The following is a 23,330-nucleotide window of genomic DNA, read 5'->3' as shown; positions in this document are numbered from 1 at the left end:
AAATATCTGGCTAAACATGTGGCTATGGACCAAAGGTCACCTCCCAGATCATAAGACCCATTGGGTTCTGAACTTTTTCTATTAGAACCAACATTATGTACATTGCATAAGCATAGTGACCATTCTTGATTTATAAAAAATTTTGCAGTTATCCATTCTTCGAGTTTAACTTGATATATAAAATGTAAATCCCTAAAAAAAAAAAAAAAAAAAGGTATGTGTGAGGAAGATCAGGTAGTAAATGACTGAAATAAAATTAATTTAGTACTTAAATTCAAAAGACAAGACTTTGTTGATGCGTAAAAAAATAGAGAAATAAAGTGGTACAAAATTACCCCAAATTAAACTATAAACTGTTTGGTGGAAGACTGAAAGCTGTGTATAAGTAAATTAGCAGAAGCCAAAAAAGTGTAAAGCTCTTAAGAATACCCAAATTATAAATAGTGAAAAAATCCACAAAATTACAGCAGCACTCAACAAAAGTGACAAACAAATGACACAGAAAGTTAGTATACTAATAAATATGGTGCCTAAATTGTGTAAGACATGGAATCTTCAAATGTTGTTCTGTAAATAATAAAATATACATATATAGTGCTGACCACAATAAAAAAAAAAAGGTTAAAAACTGTTACTTAAATCTTGGTGGGTATTGCCAGTAAGGTACCCACAGAGCATGCATAAGAAGCAGATGCCAATGTTCAGAGATCACTTCCATGTTCCACCTTGCGAGTACCTTGCTGGCAGATTATGAGACCCATTGGGTTCTAAATTGTTTCTTACTAGAACCAAAATTATGTACATAGTATAAGCTTAGTGACCACTCTTCATTTGTTCAGTTATCCATTCTACAAGTTGTGTGGAACTAAAAACACTATATTAGTACTTAATTTAAAAAGACAAGATATTGCCAGCAAGGTACCCGCAAGGCGGAACCCGGATGTGACCGCTGAACATTGGCATCCACTTCCTTTGTTCTGTTGTGGGTACCATCTGACAACCCACACCAAGATTTAACTAAGAATTTTGAACCTTTTTTTATTATAATGTATATTTGGATATCGTTCAGTTGGGGTCTTGGCCTCTCTGCTTGTCACCTGCTTATATAGAAAAACCTGTCTGGTTGAACGCGCCCGAGAGGTGAAAGTTTCTATCCTGTTGTGAGGAGTATCCCTCTGAAGCTGCATTTTTCAAACCTAGAGCCAAGGGTGATCAGGCTCTGGTAAATGTGAGTTTAATCCCAGACACTCCCTGCTTTTTATATTGTGCATATATAAGCTAACCAGATGGTCTGCTATATCTATCTCTGTCTGTGTGTCTCAAAATTCTAACAAAAGAAATGTTCAGCTAGTGTGAGGTAAAATATATTTATTAATTTACTTATTTAGAATACCAATAAACAGCATGCTCAAACTGTGTAAAACATAGAATCTTCAAATTTTATTCTGTAAATAAAATAAACACACACACACACATATATATATATATATATATATATATATATATATATATATATATATATATATATATATATATATATATATATATATATATATATATATATATATATATATATATATATATATATATATATATATATATATATATATATATATATATATATATATATATATATATATATATATATATATATATATATATATATATATATATATATATGTGTGTGTGTGTGTGTGTTTAGATATATAGAGTGCAGATTGGATTAGCCGTTTTAGTCCTATAGACAGCATGCCAAAATACCAGTATGCAATGATACCTTTCTTATTGGACTAACATAATACTTAAAGACAAGCTTTCAAGAGTTTTTTTTTTTTTTTCTCTATCTGAAGCAATACTGATCAATCTGATCTGAGTTTAATTTATTGAACCATGAGTGTAGCCATCTCTACTATATATGTATGTATGTATGTATGTATGTATGTATGTATGTATGTATGTATGTATGTATGTACGTTGATCCTGTTTTTGTTTAACCCCTTAAGGACCAAACTTCTTGAATAAAAGGGAATCATGACATGTCACACATGCAGGGCCGGACTGGGAAAAAAATTAGGCCCGGGCATTTTTCAATCAGAGCGGCCCCCTAAGAATGGGGCGGGGCCAGAGAGGGTGTGTTTTGTCATCACTAATGACAATCACGCCCCCTCTCAAAGTGAGCATGTTGGTTCAATACACAGAGCCCCGCTGAAGAGCTCTGGCATTAGAAAAAGGCCCTGTATTTGTTCTGCGCAACGCAAGCAAATGTAATAACATGCTTGCGCTGTGTTTGCTTTTAAATTGTCTCTGGTGTCTCCACAGGTGAGATACCAGAGGACAAAAGGGCCAGGAAAGTGTATGGTGCATGTGGGATTGCATGTGTGTAGAGTGTGGTGTGGTATTGTGTAAATAGGTCAATTCAATTTGTGTTTGTGGTGTAATATGTGTGGCTAGGGGCTGTAGAGAGTGTGTGTATAGGGGGCATAGTGTTATAGGGGATGTAGCGAGTGTGTGCATACGTGCTGTAGTGTGTGTGTATAGGTGACGTAGTGTGTGTAGGGGTTGTAGAGAGGGTGTGTTTAGAGAATGTTGTATGTGTTTGCTGACAAGGAATGTAGTGTGTGTGTAGGTGGTGCAGTGTGTGTGTGTGTAGGAGATCTAGTGTGTAAAGGACCAAGAGTGTGTATAGGAGATTCTGTGTGTGTGTGTGTGTGTGTATATAGAGGATTAAGAGTGCATATAGGGTAAGGGATCTAGCGTGTATCTGGAGCGTAATGTGTGTAGTGGTGCAGTGTGAGGGGTGCTGTAGTGTGTGTGTATATATATATATATATATATATATATATATATATATATATATATATATTTGGACGTATTGTATGTGTGAGGGGCGCAGTGTGTGTGTATGTAAGAGGGGTGCTGTGTGTGAGGCTGTTTTTATCTGCCATCACATTCTAGGTTTCTAATTTTCTTTGTCTGTTAACTCACTGAGGGTTATTTTATATAATATATATATATATATATATATATATTAACTCACTGAGGGTTATTTTAGATATATATATATATATTAAAAACCAAAGAAAAGAAAATGTTACCTGCGCTTTTTCCTTAATCCCTATGTATATTTAGACAAATGGAGGTCATTTAGTTGCTCCAATGGCCATTGGAGGGATGCCCGCCTGCCAACGTCAAGGCAGACCCCCCCTAAGCGGGTCCTAACACTGACCCTTCAGCCTGCTTCCTTGAGCTTCTGGCAAAGATATCTCTAATGAGACAGAAAGGGGTATTTTTTATATACACCCCTTTACTTATTAACCCTTAATAGGGAACACATGGGATGGGTAGCAGCATTGTAACCAGGCTGTGTGATACAAAGTAAATACAAATACAAAAAGAGAAGTCCTGCGCTAAAGCAGCATGGACTACAACACACATCAGCCCCAATATGTAGTAAAAACCAAAGAAAAGAAAATGTTACCTGCGCTTTTTCCTTAATCCCTATGTATATTTAGACAAATGGAGGTCATTTAGTTGCTCCAATGGCCATTGGAGGGATGCCCGCCTGCCAACGTCAAGGCAGACCCCCCCTAAGCGGGTCCTAACACTGACCCTTCAGCCTGCTTCCTTGAGCTTCTGGCAAAGATATCTCTAATGAGACAGAAAGGGGTATTTTTTATATACACCCCTTTACTTATTAACCCTTAATAGGGAACACATGGGATGGGTAGCAGCATTGTAACCAGGCTGTGTGATACAAAGTAAATACAAATACAAAAAGAGAAGTCCTGCGCTAAAGCAGCATGGACTACAACACACATCAGCCCCAATATGTAGTAAAAACCAAAGAAAAGAAAATGTTACCTGCGCTTTTTCCTTAATCCCTATGTATATTTAGACAAATGGAGGTCATTTAGTTGCTCCAATGGCCATTGGAGGGATGCCCGCCTGCCAACGTCAAGGCAGACCCCCCCTAAGCGGGTCCTAACACTGACCCTTCAGCCTGCTTCCTTGAGCTTCTGGCAAAGATATCTCTAATGAGACAGAAAGGGGTATTTTTTATATACACCCCTTTACTTATTAACCCTTAATAGGGAACACATGGGATGGGTAGCAGCATTGTAACCAGGCTGTGTGATACAAAGTAAATACAAATACAAAAAGAGAAGTCCTGCGCTAAAGCAGCATGGACTACAACACACATCAGCCCCAATATGTAGTAAAAACCAAAGAAAAGAAAATGTTACCTGCGCTTTTTCCTTAATCCCTATGTATATTTAGACAAATGGAGGTCATTTAGTTGCTCCAATGGCCATTGGAGGGATGCCCGCCTGCCAACGTCAAGGCAGACCCCCCCTAAGCGGGTCCTAACACTGACCCTTCAGCCTGCTTCCTTGAGCTTCTGGCAAAGATATCTCTAATGAGACAGAAAGGGGTATTTTTTATATACACCCCTTTACTTATTAACCCTTAATAGGGAACACATGGGATGGGTAGCAGCATTGTAACCAGGCTGTGTGATACAAAGTAAATACAAATACAAAAAGAGAAGTCCTGCGCTAAAGCAGCATGGACTACAACACACATCAGCCCCAATATGTAGTAAAAACCAAAGAAAAGAAAATGTTACCTGCGCTTTTTCCTTAATCCCTATGTATATTTAGTATATATATATATATGTGTGTGTGAGCGAGGGTGATGTCTGTCTGAGGGTGATGTCTGTCTGAGGGTGCTGTGTGTGAGTGAGTGTGCTGTGTGTGAGTGAGGGTGCTGTGTGTGTCTGAAGGTGATGTGTGCTGTGTGTCTGAGGGTGCTGTGTGTGTCTGAAGGTGATGTGTGCTGTGTGTCTGGGTGCGCTGTGTGTGTGTGTGTCTGGGGGTGCTGTGTGTGTGTGTGTCTGGGGGTGCTGTGTGTGTGTGTGTCTGGGGGTGCTGTGTGTGTGTGTGTCTGGGGGTGCTGTGTGTGTGTGTGTGTCTGGGGGTGCTGTGTGTGTGTGTGTCTGGGGGTGCTGTGTGTGTGTGTGTCTGGGGGTGCTGCGTGTGTGTGTGTGTGTCTGGGGGTGCTGCGTGTGTGTGTGTGTGTCTGGGGGTGCTGCGTGTGTGTGTGTGTGTCTGGGGGTGCTGCGTGTGTGTGTGTGTGTCTGGGGGTGCTGCGTGTGTGTGTGTGTGTCTGGGGGTGCTGCGTGCGTGTGTGTGTGTCTGGGGGTGCTGCGTGTGTGTGTCTGGGGGTGCTGTGTGTGTGTGTGTCTGGGGGTGCTGTGTGTGTGTGTGTCTGGGGGTGCTGTGTGTGTGTGTCTGGGGGTGCTGTGTGTGTCTGAGGGGTGCTGTGTGTGTGTGTGTCTGGGGTGATGTGTGTGTGGCTGGGGGTGACGTGTGTGTGAGGGGGCTGTTAGTGTGATTTTTTATTTAAATGTAAGTAATTTTTTATTAAATAAAAAAATCACACTAACAGCCCCCTCACACACACATCACCCCCAGCCACACACATATCACCCCCAGACACACACAGCACCCCCAGACACACACAGCACCCCCAGACACACACAGCACCCCCAGACACACATGTGGTGCTGTGTTTGTGTCGGGGCGCTGTGTGTGTGTCTGGGTGCTGTGTGTGTCTGGGGGTAATGTGTGTGTGGCTGGGGGTGATGTGTGTGTGAGGGGGCTGTTAGTGTGATTTTTTTATTTAAATGTAAGTTTTTTTTTATTAATAATTAAAAAAAAAAAAAGTTATATCCCCCCCTCCCTTCTTACCTTCATCCTGGGAGGGGGGGGGGAGATCCGTTCTGCCTGTGGGTGGGGTGCCATGCTGCCATCCTTCCCTGGTGGTCCAGGGGTGAGAGTGAACTCTAGCCCCTGCCGGCTAGAGTTCACTCTTGCGAGATCTGAGCGTTGCCGCAGTAACCGCAGCAACGCTCAGACCTCGCAAGAGGACCCGGCGGAGCTGCTGGATAGAGCTCCGCCGGTCCTCTCCTCCCTCCCACACTCCCCAGCCAGCAGCCGCCCTTAACAGTGCCTGTGAGGGAGATCTTTGATCTCCCCACCGGCCCATGGAGACACACAGCAGGGCCGGCGCTCGGATAGTGCTGGCCCTGCAGCGGCCGGCAGGGGAGATCCTATGATCTCCCCCACGGCCATCGCGGCCCACCGGGCATTTGCCCGGCCATCGCGGCCCACCGGGCATTTGCCCAGCATGCCCGATGGCCAGTCCGGGCCTGCACACATGTCATGTGTCCTTAAGGGGTTAATACACTTTGATTTTGTTTTGGAAAAATACATTGAGTGCTTTCATTTGGTTATGTTATATATTCCTGTGCAGTGCAGCACTGTGGTTATTTGACATTTTTGTAATGTTAAGGCTGAGTGCCAGACTATCCTACAATATTTACACACACATACATACATTTAACATTGCAATAAAGTGTGTTCTTACCTCATGTCTCTTACACCTCATTCTGTCTGAATCAGCTTATAATTGTTAATTTATAGCATTTGCTTGATCTTTAGGGATTCAAATCCCTAATGATGTATAGTGAATGCACCTGTGCTCTGTTTTCTACATTTGTTTTATTTATTTATTTATTCCAAAAGACTAAGTCTATTAAGTGATTTGTAAAGTTGCCATCCCTTTTATTTTATTTGCTTTCAGTAAAGTAGTGTCTATGTGTAAATTGCACATTTTTAAGGATAAAAATATCTTGTCCCACTACAAATTCATTCTTCGTTGGTATCTCACCCCTCTAGATTACATAAATTTAAATTAATTAATTCAGATAAATGCTGGAGAGGGTGTGGACAAGTGGTCTAATTGTGTCACATGTGTCAAGCTAACCCCTGATTTGTATATTTAAAATAATTCCAAATTACCTTACAAAACACCAAAAAATAATGCTAGGTCATGTTTTAATTGCAGCAACTACAACCATAACCAGAAACAACCATAGCTAGTGACTTGCCAGATGTTAGAGATATATATTTTTTTTAATTCTTTATTTTTACGAGTAATGGCATATAATACAACATATTTTGTGAGTAGCAGGTATATGATTTAGACAGTACAGTTATACATACATCACCTAGCTGGAACTACTCATTTTTTATTAGTTGGGTACTAGTGCGCCCAGGCTCTTCTGTAGGTGGACATATGGCTTGTGGTATGGGGGGTGCTGTTAACAGGCTTTTCGCGCCTTGTGGCTAGGTTGCAGTGCGCCCTGATATGTACTCTTCAATAAGGCGCTTATTTTGGGGTTTAAGCGGGTCTTTAGCTTCCCAAGGCTATGCTATATGTTTGAATGTTGGTACTGGTACAGGAGTGGGGAGGGGAGGGGAATCATGGTGTTAGAGATATTTTATACTCCATTCTAGATAATAAACATCACAAATTATTCTACCACTCATACTTGAAAAATAATATTATATTAAGACAAGAATGGAATGAATGGGAAGAAATGTCCGAAGCAAATACAATTTAGTAATATGATACCGAGTTAACCAAACTATGTAAATATATCCTGTTAATATTGCAACTTTCTGTCATTTTGAAAATAGTATATATTAAATAACTAAAAATTATTTTTTAAGGATGATTTCACATGTAAAATTATTTTATTGATTCATTTCTTTTTCTTTTTATTATTTTTCCCTCAATATGTTTTTTAATTTTGTAATTATTTTTTTATTTATTATTTTTTTATTATTATTTTATCTATTTTTTTATTTGTATTTTTTTTTTCATTGTATTGTTGGTAACTTTGTAGACTATTGTTTTTAAAACTCATGTATTATCAATGTGTAGTGTCAAAATGCTTATTGTTATTACATTATATGTATATATATTTTAAAAACTCAATAAAAATATTTGAAACAAACATATCTTTGTTGCATTTTCTTCTTGGATGGAGAAAAATCAAAAATCTTAGTATCCCAGGCAGTATCCCAGGCAGCAACACAAGCACAACTTGAGCGTATTTGATAGATACTGAATCTCTCCAGTCATCTCCTTGCAACATTCAGCGGACATTGGTCAGCGCCACCGCCTCTGGATATCTAGTGGTGTAATCTACTACGGTCAAGATGTACTTCTTGCCTGGAAGGGCTTGGTCTGGTTAACAGTCCTACTAAGTCTAAAGCTACCCTGCTGAAAGGCTCCTCAATAATTAGGAGGGGGTGAAGTTTTGCTTTATGAAAGTCCTCTCTCTTACCCACCCTCTGACAGGTGTCACAAGTTTGGCAGTACTGCCTAATATCTTTCTCAATCCCTGGCAAAAAAGGGGGGGCACCGGCCAGTAGGTGGCGCTGTGAATGTTGAAAGGCAAGAAGCTACAGCTTATCCCTGCCTCTCGCTCATGACTGAAACCGCAGGGGAGAAGCACAGATGCAGCCTACAGATCCCTCACCACCCTCAGCATCACCACCCCTCACTATCACCCCCCCACCACCCTCAGCATTACCCTCTCACTATTACCCCCCTCACCATCCTCAGAATTACCCCCCTCACTATCACCCCCCCCTCACCACCCTCAGCATTAACCCCCTCACTATCACCTCCCCTCACCACCCTCAGCATTACCCCCTCACTATTACCCCCCTCAACACCCTCAGCATCACCCCCCCTCACTATCACCCCCACTCCCCACCCTCAGCATCATCCCCCCTCACTATCACCCCCGCTCACACCCTCAGCATCACCCTCTCACTATCACCCCCCTCACCACCCTCAGCATCACCCCCTCACTATCACCCCTCCTCACTATCACCCCCCTCACCATCCTCAGCATCACCCCCTCACTATCACCCCTCTCACCACCCTCAGCATTAACCCCCTCACCACCCTCAGCATTACCCCCTCACTATTACCCCTCCTCAAACTCTCAGCATCACCCCCTTCACTATCACCCCCCTCACACCCTCAGCATTACCCCCCCTCACTATTACTCCCTCAGCATTACCCCCCCTCACTATCACCCCTCACTATCAACCCCCCTCACCACCCTCAGCATCACCCCCACTATCACCCCCTCATGACCCTCAGCATTACCCCCTCACTATCACCCCCCCTCACCACTCTCAGCATTACCCCATTACTATTACCCCCTCACTATTACCCCTCCTCACACCCTCAGCATCACCCCCCACTATCACCCCCCTCACCACCCTCAGCATTACCCCTTCACTATTACCCCCATCACCACCCTCAGCATTACCCCCTTACTATCACCCCCCCTCACCAACCTCAGCATTAGCCCCTCACTATCACCCCCCCTCACCACCCTCAGCATTACCCCCCACTATCACCCCCTCACCACCCTCAGCATTACCCCCTCACTATTACCCCACTCACCACCATCAGCATCACCCCCCTTACCATCACCCCCCACCACCCTCAGCATTACCCCCTCACTATTACCACCCTCACCACCCTCAGCATTACCCCCTCACTATCACCCCCCTCACCACCCTCAGCATTACCCCCCTCACTATCACTTCCCCTCACCACCCTCAGCATTACCCTCTCACTATCACCCCTTCACCACCCTCAGCATCACCCCCCTCACTATTACCCCCATTACCACCCTCAGCATCATCCCCCCTCACTATCACCCCCAGCATCACCCCCCACAATCACCCCCCCTCACCACCTTCAGCATCATCCCCCCTCACCACCCTCAGCATTACCCCCCTCACTATCACCCCCTCTCACACCCTCAGCATTACCCCCTCCCTCAGCATCACCCCCTCACTATCACCACCCTCAGCATCACCCCCTCACTATCACCCCCTCTCACACCCTCAGCATTACCCCCCTCCCTCAGCATCACCCCCCTCACTATCACCTCCCCTCACCACCCTCAGCATCACTATTACCCCCTCACCACCCTCAGCATTCCGCCTCCCTCAGCATCACACCCTCACTATCACCCCCCTCACCACCTTCAGCATCACCCCCTCACCACCCTCAGCATCACCCCACCACCACCCTCAGCATTACCCCCACCACCACCCTCAGCATTACCCCCCTCACCATCCCCTCCTTGCTCAGCATCACCCCCTCACTATCACCCCCCAACCACCCTCAGTATTACCCCCTCCCTCAGCATCACCACCCTCAACATCACCCCCTCCGTCACCATCACCCCCTCCCTCAGCATTATGTCCCCCACCATCACCCTCCTCTCCCTCTCACCATCACCCCCCTCTCCCTCTCACCATCACCCGCCTCTCCCTCTCACCATCACCCACCTCTCCCTCTCACCATCACCCGCCTCTCCCTCTCACATCATCCCTCTCACCATCACCCCCCTCTCACTCTCACCATCACCCCCTCTCCCTCTCACCATCACACAACACACTTCAAGCAGCTACCCCATAAACATAGGGTACCAGACAAAGACGCAAACATGCTCACAGAGACATACATTCACACACACACACACAAGGATACTCTCTGTCAGACACACTCTCAGGCACATACACAGGTAAACTGTTTATCAATGTGTATATGTGACAGTGTGCATGTATTGCAACTCTATTTTTTTCACTTTTTTGTTAGTGGGGCCTCATGTTTGAGTTTCGCCTAAGGCTTCATAAAGTCTAGAGCCGCCTCTGCAGAAGGAGCCTAAGAAGAAAAAGAAGACTGTGTCAAATGAAGGAGAAGAAAATTAGATTGGAGCACTTCATTCTGGACACCACATCATAAGGCAGGGAAACTTTGGACCTTCCCATCTCCCCAGGTGTAAAATAAAAATTATCAGTGCTAATGTGTTCACTTTAATTTACTGAGTGTCAGGAAACACAGAGGGCCGCTGGGTAGGGGTGCCGCTGGGTAGGGGTGCCGCTGATTGGCTTGAGGGTCAGCTGGCACTCTAAGCCAATCAGTAGCTCCCCATTCATGAAAACGTAAAAATGTTTATGAATCGGGAACTAGCGATTGGCTTAGAGCGTCAGCTGACCATTCTAGCCAATCAGCTGCACCCATGCCTGACGTCAATATGCACTTCTTGACACTCCGTTTAAGAAGCTGAATACCACTGAGCAACCTGGAGATCTGGAGCTGGAGGAAGCCTTTGGGGGTAAACCATTTGAGAGTGGTTTCACCCCTTAAAGGAAAGAGAGCGCCCAGGGGCCTCCTTGCATCATAGCATTTTCATTTAGTTGAAGTTGTTATGGTGACCAGAATGTTCCTTCAACTTGATTAAAGAGACACTATAGTGTCAGGAATAGAAACATATATTCCTGACATCAAAGTTGTAAAAAAGCTATTCACCCTGGCTTTATGTGAAAGTGACTGTGTTCCTTCCCTTTCATGACACTGTCAAAAAGGGGCCAAGCATGGATGTCATTACAATTGTGCCCCCCCCTGGAAAAATTCCTGCGGACGCCCATGTTCTAATCCTGCCTGACTAGTAGCAACTCTATCTTTGTATACTTGCAATGTGGGGTCCAAGACTACCTCCTTCCCCATCTCTAGTGGGGCATCCCAGGGTACAGTATCTATGGGTGGGGACTGGTTGCTTGCCTGAGCCTCAGAGTGCGCTTGCTGTTCCGTGGTGCGGGCCTGCTGTCGGGTGACCACAGGGTAAGCTTCTTGGGTGGCAGGTTGTGGTACAAAAGCGGATGTGAGCTTGCCCAAGTCATTCCTGAGCAGTACATCGGCTGGTAAAATCTGCATCAACCCCACTTCCACGTCTCCTGATCCCACACCCCAATTCAGATGAACCCTGGCAGTGGGTACACAATATACTGCTCCCCCTGCTACCCGCACTGCCACGGAGCAGTGCCGTATCTGGGATCAAATGGGGTTTGACTAGAGTTAATGTGGCCCCAGTGTCTCGGAGCCCTTGCACATTCTTCCCCTCCGGGCATACTGTTTGCTGGTGGTGCTGTCAGTGGTCCGACGCAGCTTGGATGGGCCTCATGTAATACACCCAGTTGTTCTTCATTGTGGCTAGGAGTGTCGTCTCAGGTATTGGTCTTCTGGGGACATTCCCTCTGCACGTGTCCCAGCTGTTTGCATAAGTGACACCGGATGTTGGTGCGTTGTCGGAACCTGGGAATATAGGGGTTAACTCCACCCCCTTGCCGCTGTGGAGTCAGGGCAAGGGGTGCTGGAGTTGGCACAGCTGGTCTCGAGAATAAGCGTGGTGGTGGTCGTGGTGGTGCCGGGCGTCGTAATGTTCATCGGCCAGCCTAGCGGCGTCGGTAAGAGTATGGGGGTTACGGTCTCGTTACCATTCTTTTACCTCTGGGGCTAGCCCATGGAAGAACTGCTCTAGGAGGATCAATTGTAACAATTCTTCCATGGTTGTGGCTTGGTTAGCTTGTACCCATCCCATGGCAGCCCTCTGTCGTCGGTGACCCCACTCAGCATCTGAGTCTTTCACTTGTTTCTTGAGCTCCCGAAATCGGCGCCGATATGCCTCTGGGGAGATGGCATATCGTGCTAGGATGGCTTTGTTTTACTCGGTGGTAATCCTTGCTGTCCTCGTCTGGTACTGCCCGGTACGTCTCTGCTACATAGCCAGATAGTTTGTCTGCTAGCAGAGGTACCCATTCTGCTCATCTAATGTCATGTAAATAGCACAGTCTCTCAAAATCTTGGAGGTACCCATCAATGTCCTCCTCTGTATCCGTGAATGCTTTAAAGGCATTGTAGGGGAGTTTTATTTTCCTTTGGGTGATGGCTGATATTGCTGGCGACCCTTCTCTGGATCACGGGTCTGCTACTGGTCGTCGGGCAAATATGTAATCCTAGTATACAAAGACAAGAAGGAAAAAGGGGTGGCGCTAATTAACAAATGTGCTGATAGTGCAGCATGCATCAAAAACACCTAAGTGTACAGTCACTTAAATACACTTACATATACAAGTAAACAAAACGGAAAAAAAAGGTGATTGAGCAAGTTGAGTATAGCTCCACAGGCTTTGTAGAACGTCCCTAGGTTCTGTAAATATAGAACACCAACATAGGGTAATATGTTTAAACATAAAGTGTAAAAGTGAGAAGCTTGGAAAAACTCACAATTTTTAGAGCATTTATGAGTTTGCTCTAAACTATGCAGGCAGAATGCATCAATCAGATGTGCATATATCTGAGCTAGGTCCCCCCAGGAGGTGTTTGCAGTCCTCGGTCAGGAAGATCAGGAACTAGGTAGCCAGATGTAGATATAATAAATATAATTTATTGATACACAATAGAAAACAATGAAAAGCACAACGCATTTCGACCCAATGTAGAGGGTCTTCCTCAGGTGCAGTATGTAGGTTAGGAGATATAAAGATGTAAATAACGTAAAAGATTTGTATAGACCCCAGTTGTTAAATCATAAAAAGAGGTATTTAAATACACAAATTAAGCAAATCCCGTTGATTTTTGATTACTGCAGTAATATAGGGTCATTGAAAAGGATTTTTAGGCTTGAAGAAAGGAGATTTCATCTAAGGCAAAGAAAAGGTTTTTTTACAGTAAGAGCAATAAGGATATGGAATTCATTGCCGGAAGAGGTGGTTTTGTCAGAGTCTATGCAGATGTTTAAATTGCAATTGGATAAATACTTGAAAAAACATAACATACAGGGATACAATTTCTAATTAGTGGGCTAATAGCTGCTTGAACCAAGGAGACATCTGACTGCTATTTTGGGGTCAAGAAGGAATTTTTTCCTAGTTTGTTGCAAAATTGGAAGCGCTTCAGACTGGGTTTTTTGCCTTCTTTTGGATCAACAGCAAAAGCATATGTGAGGAAGGCTGAACTTGATGGACACAAGTCTCTTTTCAGCTATGTAACTATGTAACTTTGATTATAAAGACAAATTGGAACATTTTAAAGCAAGACCATGACGTCCACGAATTTATTGGCGATAACCCCAAGTTTATTTTTAGAGGGGCAAAAAACTTTAAGCAGATTTTAACGTCTAATTATGTAGAGAAACAGGAAGTGGACAGTAATTTTTTAATCAATTGGTCTAAGACAGCAAAGGGATTTTATCATTGTGGGAACTGTTATGCCTGCAAAAACACTAAAGTGAGCATAAAAAAGAAAAATAACTTTGTATCTAACATAACTAAAAAAAGGTTCAATATTAATTATTTTATTACATGTGACTCTAGAAATTTCATATATTTATTACACCTTAGTACCTGTGGCTTACAATACATATAACTTTGTATCTAACAAATAACTTTGTATCTAACATAACTAAAAAAGGTTCAATATTAATTATTTTATTACATGTGACTCTAGAAATGTCATATATATATGTTTCATCTTTTATATATACTTTTATTTTTCCATTTTATTATATTTCTAGTTTTAATTGTCAGCACTTTATATGTATAGTTTACATCTCACTTTCCTTGTGATAATATATCGTATTCTGACTGAATTAATATCTAACAATTTGATTCTTTTGTTTCCCTTATGCTTTCACTCTCACCTTATGCTTTCACTTTCAATCATAAATAATTTTCAATATAATATACAAAAAAACTACAATATTGAAGTAAGTTGGAACACCAGGTAAATTGGAACCATAGGTTGCACTCACAAAGGTAGATGATAAATAGGCAAAACATATAGTTTAGGTGGAGTTTTTCTATTTTCTTTTGTTCCAGGTATACATATAGGAAGATAAAAGAAAAAGGAACATGCAGTATTGTAAATACATTTAACAACGCTTTATTTATTGCACTCACAAGATAAAAGCGAAAGGTAAACCCATCAATATCCAATTTGTCCACAGGGATAGCTGATTCTCCCAGAACAGGATCAAATATAAGGCTAAGGCAGTATATAAAATAATAAAACAAACTGTTACTAGGTCCTTCTTTTGCCCTAGGTGTTTCGTCCATCCTTGGACGTCTTCAGGGAATTCCCAGTGTCTTTATACCTGGAGTAGATAACCTCCATCTTTAAAAGGCCTCTTTGACACCATTCCAAACGGCTATAGACCAATCCGAAGCGTCCGTTGTTTAGACACACATATTTAGAATTTCCTTGATTACTTCCAGGTTTGGAGCATCTCAAGCCTCGTTCTTGTATGGACGCACCTTCAGATTTCGGAGAGCTTGCATGTGCAACTCTCATGCATTCCAATAAGCGTTTCACCACAATTTTCATCGCAAAAAGTCCACATAAAAAAGTACTTGATATAAGGGGGAAATATAAAAAGATATATAGAGGGGAAATAAGAGCAAGATTCAGTACTAATAATAGTAAGCATACTCAGCCATGGATATAATACCTATATAAGAATGTATAAAACGGAATAAAATAGTCAAAGGTAATGTATAAGCAAACCGCATATACTATAGAGAATAAATGTATGGATGTGTCCCCATTGTGTATAATATCAATTAACCCCTTAACCCCTTAAGGACTGGACTTTTTTTGCGATGTTGTACATTTGCGACCAGGCATCTTTTTGACACTTTTGTGGTGTTTGTGTTTAGCTGTAATTTTCCGCTCTCTCATTTACTGTTCCCATACAAATTATATATTGTTTTTTTCAGGACAAAAGGGGCTTTCTTTACATACCATTATTTATATAATCTCATCTAATTTAATTTTAAAAAAATGAAAAAATATGATGAAAAATTGAAAAAAATACACGTTTTTTGAATTTTATGTGAAAAATCTTTTACTCATCTACAAAAGCGAATGAAAAAAACTGCTAAATAGATTCAAAATGTTGTCCTGAGTTCAAAAATACCCAGTGTTTACATGCTTTTTGCTTTTTTTTTGCATGTTATAGGGCTATAAGTACAAGTAGGATATTGCGGTTTCAAAACATACATTTTTAAAATGTATCAATAGTGACATTGTAACACTGTTATCTGTCATAAATTGCTAAATAACACCCCACATGTACATATTTTTTTAAAAGTAGACAACCCAGGGTATTCAATATGGGGTATGTCCAGACTTTTTTAGTAGCCACTTAGTCGCAAACACTGGCCAAAGTTAGTGTTCATATTTGTTTGTGTGTGAAAAAGTAAAAAACTAAATTGAACGCTAATTTTGGCCAGTGTTTGTGACTAAGTGGTTACTAAAAACGACTGGACTTACCCCATTTGCAATACCTTGGGTTGTCTTCTTTTGCAAATGGTATGCCATCATGGGGGTAATTCTCATTCCTGGGCTACCATATGCTCTCAAAGGCAACGTAACCAACCTGGCCATTTTCAATGTAAAAATATTTGACCTATATATTTGACCCTGTAACTTTCAAAAACGCTATAAAACCTGTACATGGGGGGTCCTGTTCTACTCAGGAGACTTTGCTGAACACAAATATTAGTGTTTCAAAACTGGAAAATGTATCACAACAATTATATCATCAGTAAAAGTGCTGTTTGTGTGTGAAAAATGCAAAAAAAGTCACTTTCACTGACAATATCATCGCTGTGATATGTTTTACTGTTTTGAATCACTAATATTTGTGTTCAGCGAAGTCTCCCGAGTAAAACAGTACCCCCCATGTACATGTTTTAGGGTGTCGTAGAACGTTACAGGGTAAAATACAGTGATAGCAAATTAAATTCTCTGGTCTTTCGGCCTGGGTTGGCAGGCAGGTCCCTTAAATTGCAATCAATAAAATAACTTAATTATGTAAAAATATTACCTAAATACGCACGTAGAATTTAAATATATATGCATATTTATATATTTGAAGTCTACGTGTATATTTATATAATTATTTATGTAATTTTGTATATCGACATATGAATAGTTCGCATTCTTTTTATTTATTTAAATATACATAGATATATATACAATTTCATTCTAAGTGTATTTTGATATAAATATATATATATTAATATCAAAATACAGTTAGAATAAAATTTCGTATAGATATATAATTTTTTTTCAATTTTTTATTATTATTTTTAATTTTTTTAATTTAATTTAAATTATTTATTATTCGTATTTTATAATAATATATATATACAATATATATAGTTATTATATATATTATATATATACGTGTGCAAATTAATTATAAGTGTATTTTTATATTAATATATGTACATATTAATATAAAAATACACTTAGCATGACATTATATATATGATATATAGACATATATTATATAGGTATAATATATGTCTATATATCATATATATACACATATATAATAATATATATTTTTTTTATTAACTATAACTTTAAATTTTTTTATGATTTTACAGTTGCAGGGAGACTGCCTGTCAGCACAGACAGTCCCCCTGCAGGCAGAGTCTAGGACACCTATTGTGACCATGTGGTCGCCCTGTTGGGCGATCACATGGCCCCAGGGGTCCTAAACCGCCATGGGGAGACTGTCTGGGCTGCAGGCAGTCTCCCCACACCGGGAGCACCGCCGATCGCCGCCGGGGGAACGACGGCGATCGGGTAAGTACATTTTAAATTTAGGACGGTTCAGGACCGTCGTCGGTCGGCAACGCAAAAATGCAGATGACGGTCCTGAACCGTCCTGCGTCCTCAAGGGGTTAAGGACTGAGCCAAATGTACACGTTGTGAACAAAACAAAATGTAAACAAAACCTGGCATTTGCGCTATATGTCTGTCCAACCGTAATTCACCTCTTTCATATTAAATGCACCCCCCCTTATCATATATCATTTTATTCAGGAGAAACAGGGCTTTCATTTAATATCAAATATTTAGCTATGAAACATAATGTAATATGAAATAAATGGGAGAAAATAAGAAATGTTGTTATTTTTTTAGTTCTACGTGACATTTTAACTGTCAATGTCATAATACTGTTTGCTTTTACTGCAATAAAATACACATATTTATATTCAGCAAAGTCTCACGTGTAAAACAGTACCCCTTATGTACAGGTTTTATGGTGTTTTGGGAAGTTACAGGGTCAAATATAGCACGTTACATTTGAAATTGAAATTCGCCAGATTGGTTACGTTGCCTTTGAGACTGTATAGTAGCCCAGGAATTAAATTGACACCCATAATGGCATACCATCTTAGATTGAAAAAAGGAAGAATAAAGGTTCCCAAGAAGGGAGAGGGTCGCCTTTACGGACCCTACATGTGCAAGAACTGAGCTAAAACCTTTTGGCTCTAGAGAGTGTGAGTGGGAATAATCTTATGTATATATTTTACTGTGTATTTTACAGTTTTATACTATGATATATTTTTTGTGTTTATACTTTTAAGGAATCTTATATCAAGGTTAAGGTTGCAAGAAAAAGATTTTTATTCAGGTATATTCACTCATCTCTTATATTACCGTATATACTCGAGTATAAGCCGAGTTTTTCAGCCCATTTTTTGGGCTGAAAAACCCCAACTCGGCTTATACTCGAGTCAAGGTCTGTATTATGGCAATTTGCATTGCCATAATACAGACTGGGGGGAGAGGGGGGCTGGCAGAGCTGTACTTACCTGTTCTGCAGCTCCTGTCAGCTCTCTCCTCCTCTGCGCCGTCCGTTCAGCACCTCGGTCAGCTCCCAGTGTAAGTCTCGCGAGAGCCGCGGCTCTCGCGAGACTTACAGTGTGAGCTGATAGAAGGAGCTGCACGGACGGCGCAGAGGAGGAGAGAGCTGACAGGAGCTGCAGAACAGGTAAGTACAGCTCTGCCAGCCCCCCTCTCCCCCCCACTGAACTGCCACTGGACCACCAGGGAAGGAGAGCCCCCCTCCCTGCCATATATCAAGCAGGGAGGGGGGACGAAAAAAAAAAATATAAATAAAATAAATAATAATAAAAAAATAATAATAAAAAAAATTAATAATTACAAAAAAAAGGGGTATAAGGACCACTATGGGGGGGGGGGGGGTATAAGGACCGCTATGGGAGGGAGGGGGGGGATAAGGACCACTATGGGAGGGAGGGGGGGGATAAGGACCACTATGGGAGGGAGGGGGGTATAAGGACCACTATGGGAGGGAGGGGGGGGATAAGGACCACTATTGGAGGGAGGGGGTATAAGGACCACTATGGGAGGGAGGGGGGTATAAGGACCACTATGGGAGGGGGTGGGATAAGGACCACTATGGGAGGGGGTGGGATAAGGACCACTATGGGAGGGAGGGGGGGTATAAGGACCACTATGGGAGGGAAGGGGGGGGGTATATGGACCACTATGGGAGGGATGGGGGGGATAAGGAACACTATGGGAGGGAGAAGGGGGATAAGGACCACTATGAGAGGGAGGGGTGGGATAAGGACCACTATGGGAGGGGAGGGGAGGGGAGGGTAAGGACCACTAGGGGAGGGGTGAGTCAGGACCACTGGGGGGGGGGGGTGAAGGAACACGGGGGTGGGGAGGTAAGGACCACTGAGGGAGGAGGAGGGGAAGTCAGGACATATGGGGGGAGGGGGCGGCAAAAAATTTTTTGCCTACGGCGGCAAATATCCTTGCACCGGCCCTGCACACACTGCATTCACACACTGCATTCATACACACACACACTGCATTCATGCACACACACACTGCACTCATACACACACGCTGCACTCATACACACACACATACGCACACACTGCATTCATTATACACACACTGTAAATAAATATTCAATTAATATATTTTTTTTAGGATCTAATTTTATTTAGAAATTTACCAGTAGCTGCTGCATTTCCCACCCTAGTCTTATACTCGAGTCAATAAGTTTTCCCAGTTTTTTGGGATAAAATTAGGGGCCTCGGCTTATATTCGGGTCGGCTTATACTCGAGTATATACGGTATCTCCATTTTCTACATTTTATTCAAAATATAGCGCTTCACCATCACCCTATATTTTCATCCCTTTGTTTTAAAGATAAGATTTTGGTGTTATAGCAGCTTAAAGTGTATTATATTATATCCAATTGGTATATATGAATTTTGGTTTTTCACATTAGCGCTGGTACACCCACCCGTTTCGATATTGGGAAATCTGCCAAATGTTTATATATATATATATATATATATATATATATATATATATATATATATATATATATATCGCTCTTGTCATATTAATTAAGATCCACAATTTCAGCATTGTATGCTAATTACAGTGTACCTAGCACCTAAACTTCAAGTGCCTTTTACAAGTTCACATAATATCATCTCTCCACAGTGAAGATTTCTCTATGTCTGGGCTACAAATAACTCATTAAATGCTTTATATTTCAAGAATAGTGCCATGACAGAGTTTTTGCGCTATCTACATTGAACTTTTGTTGTTCTGGTGACTATAGTGTCCCTTTAAAGCTTCTGGAGTAGATGTCCCTTTGTGGTCCTCACATGTAACCACTGTGTTTACCCCTATTTCTCACTATAAAATCTTAAAGCATATAATTTAGCAGGGCTGGCCATATAAATATCTTTATATAGTTGATAAAAGAATTAAAAAAATATAAATAATTGAGAATACAATAAAAAATAAGGATTGTCTAGGAAGCAATAAGGTTTTGTCTTTTAAAAATGTTTATTGAATATAAATAAATATAGACATATAAAAATGTAATAATCCATTACAATAACATACAGCAGAGTTTATTAGATAAAAGTATATGCGTGCAATATCAGTAAAATAAAATAACATACACTCTTGTTTAACTTCTCATTCTTGTAAAATGCAGCAGCATCTCTGCATCCAAATTCTATCTCCGTGTCCCTAACATTAATAATTAAGTACACATGTTAATACCCTAGATTTTCATTTAGGTCATGTTAGGAAAATGATAAATGTTATGTAAAAATTGAAAAATTTAAGGAAAACAGAAATACAAACCTAATCTACCTCAACTTGGCAAAGAGACAAGGCTATGACAATTTAATTACATAGACTTGACCTTTTTAAAAAAAATACTTTATTTTTGCAGTGCATGGGTTAACATAAATTAGTTAAAGGGCCACTATAGGCACCCAGACCACTTCAGCTCAATGAAGTGGTCTAGGTGCCAGGTCCCTCTAGTTTTAACCCTGCAGCTGAAAACATAGCAGTTTACACTGAGGGTTAATCCAGCCTCTAGTGGCTGTCTCCCTGATAGCCACTAGAAGCCGCTTCCGCGATTCTCACTGTGAAAATCACAGTGAGAAGACGCTGACGTTCATAGGAAAGCATTGAGTAATGCTTTCCTATGGGCGGTTTGAATGCGCGTGCGGCTCTTGCCGCGCATGCGTATTCGGCGCTGACGTCGGAAGAGGGAGGAGAGTTCCCCAGCACAGAGGGAGCCCGGCGCTGGAGAAAGTTAAGTGGCTGAAGGGGTTTTAACCTTTGATTTCCTGGCACCAGGGCCGGCGCCACCGTTAGGCGAACTAAGCATTCGCCTAGGGCGCTGGCCTGCTGGGGGCACCCACCGGGATGTTTCCTGGTGAGCTCCCCCTGTCTGGGGCCTTAGTGCTGGGCGAGCTCTTGAGCTTAACTGTCAGTGAGTGTGTGTGTGTGTCTGTGTGCCTGTGTGTGTGTCTATAAGTGAGTGAATGTATGTCAATGAGTGACTGTATCTATATCAGTGAGTGTGTGTATCTGTCTGTCTGTCAGTGAGTGAGTGTATGTATGTCAGTGAGTGTGTGTATCTGTCAGTGAATGAGTGAGTGTATGTATGTCAGTGAGCGTATGTATGTCAGTGAGTGTGTGTCTGTCAGTGAGCGTATGTCTGTCTGTCAGTAAGTTCCTATGGGAAAAATTTAAGGAAAACAGAAATACAAACCTAATCTACCTCAACTTGGCAAAGAGACAAGGCCATGACAATTAAATTACATAGCCTTGACTTGTTCATTTAAAAAAAAAAAAAAAAAAAACTTTATTTTTGCAGTGCATGGGTTAACATAAAAGAGTTAAAGGACCACTATAGGCACCCAGACCACTTCAGCTCAATGAAACTGCTATGTTTACACTGAGGGTTAATCCAGCCCCTAGTGGCTGTCTCCGTGACAGCCACCAGAGGCCGCTTCCGTGATTCTCACTGAAAAGACTCACAGTGAGAAGACTCTGACGTCCATAAGAAAGCTTTTCTATGGGCGGTTTGAATGTGCGTGTGGCACTTACCGCGCATGCGCATTCGGCACTGACGTCGGCGGAGGGAGGAGACTTCCCCAGCACAGAGGGAGCCCGGCACTGGAGAAAGGTAAGTGGCTGAAGGGGTTTTAACCTTTGTTTTCCTGGCAACATGGCCGGCGCCACTGTTAGGCGAACTAGGCATTTGCCTAGGGCGTTGGCCTGCTGGGGGCACCCACCTGGATGTTTCCTGGTGGGCTCCCCCTGTCTCGAGCCGCAGCGCTGGGCGAGCGACTCTTGAGCCGCCCCCAGTGCCAGGCTGATCGTCAGGGCACCCGAAGGTGGGGGCGCCAAGAGGAGCCCTATAACAGGGGGGCCAGGAGGTGGCCATGTGGCCACCTCAGGGCACCCCCGATGCAGAACTAGGAAAATCAGAGCAGGCACCCGCTTACCTTGATGGCAGGAGCCTGCTCTTCCACTAAATACCTGTGAGAGGGGAGAGGAGGAGAGAGGATGGAGCTGGCAAGCGGCGAGTGTGGCTGTTCTAGCAGCCTCTCACTCCTCCTTCGCGCTCCCTGTGTGATGCCGGGAGCCGGAATATGACATCATTCCGGCCCCAGCGTACTAAACAGCGGGCAGGAGGAGTAAGGAGCTGCTTCACACTGGACCCCATGGAGGTGAGTGTGTGTGTGTATGTGTGTGTGTCTATAAGTGAGTGAGTGAATGTATGTCACTGAGTGACTGATAAACAGTCCTGCTGCTGGGGATCTGGGCAGGCTGTCCCGCACCCCTGTAGACCGGGTGCAGAGACACCGGTCCCCGCTCCTCTCCCTGACACTCTCTCCGATGCTGGAGAGGGGGACCGACTGTCTCCCCTTCCTGTAATACACTCTGCCATTGGGGAGAGAGACCGACTGTCTCTTCTCGCAATAACTCATGCTGCTGTTGGGAAGTGAGACCGACCGTCTCCCCTTCCAATAACATACTCAGCCGCTGGGGAGGAAGGACGTCACCTTTGGCTCCCTGGAACACACTGCTGCTGGGAAGTGAGACCGACAGTCTCCCCTTCCAATAACATACTCCGCCGCTGGGGAGAGAGATGACTGTCTCTTCTCCCAATAACTCTCTTGGCCGCTGGGGAGAGAGACCGACTGTCTCTTCTCCCAGTAACCCATACTGCTGCTGGGAAATGAGACCGACTGTCTCCCCTTCCAATAATGCGCTCTGCCAATGTGGAGTGAAACCAGTGGTCTCTCCTCCCTGTAATGTACTCTGCCGCTGGGGATCTGGGCCGACTGCCCAGCATCCCTTTAGGGCCGGTAGAGAGATCTCGGTCCCATCTCCACCTGCCATCAGTGGGTCTCTCCAGGGCCAGTCTATG

This window comes from Pelobates fuscus, chromosome 1 (genome assembly GCF_036172605.1).
Source record: "Pelobates fuscus isolate aPelFus1 chromosome 1, aPelFus1.pri, whole genome shotgun sequence".
Classification (NCBI taxonomy): Eukaryota; Metazoa; Chordata; class Amphibia; order Anura; family Pelobatidae; genus Pelobates; species Pelobates fuscus.
Note: the sequence above shows the minus strand (reverse complement) of the source record.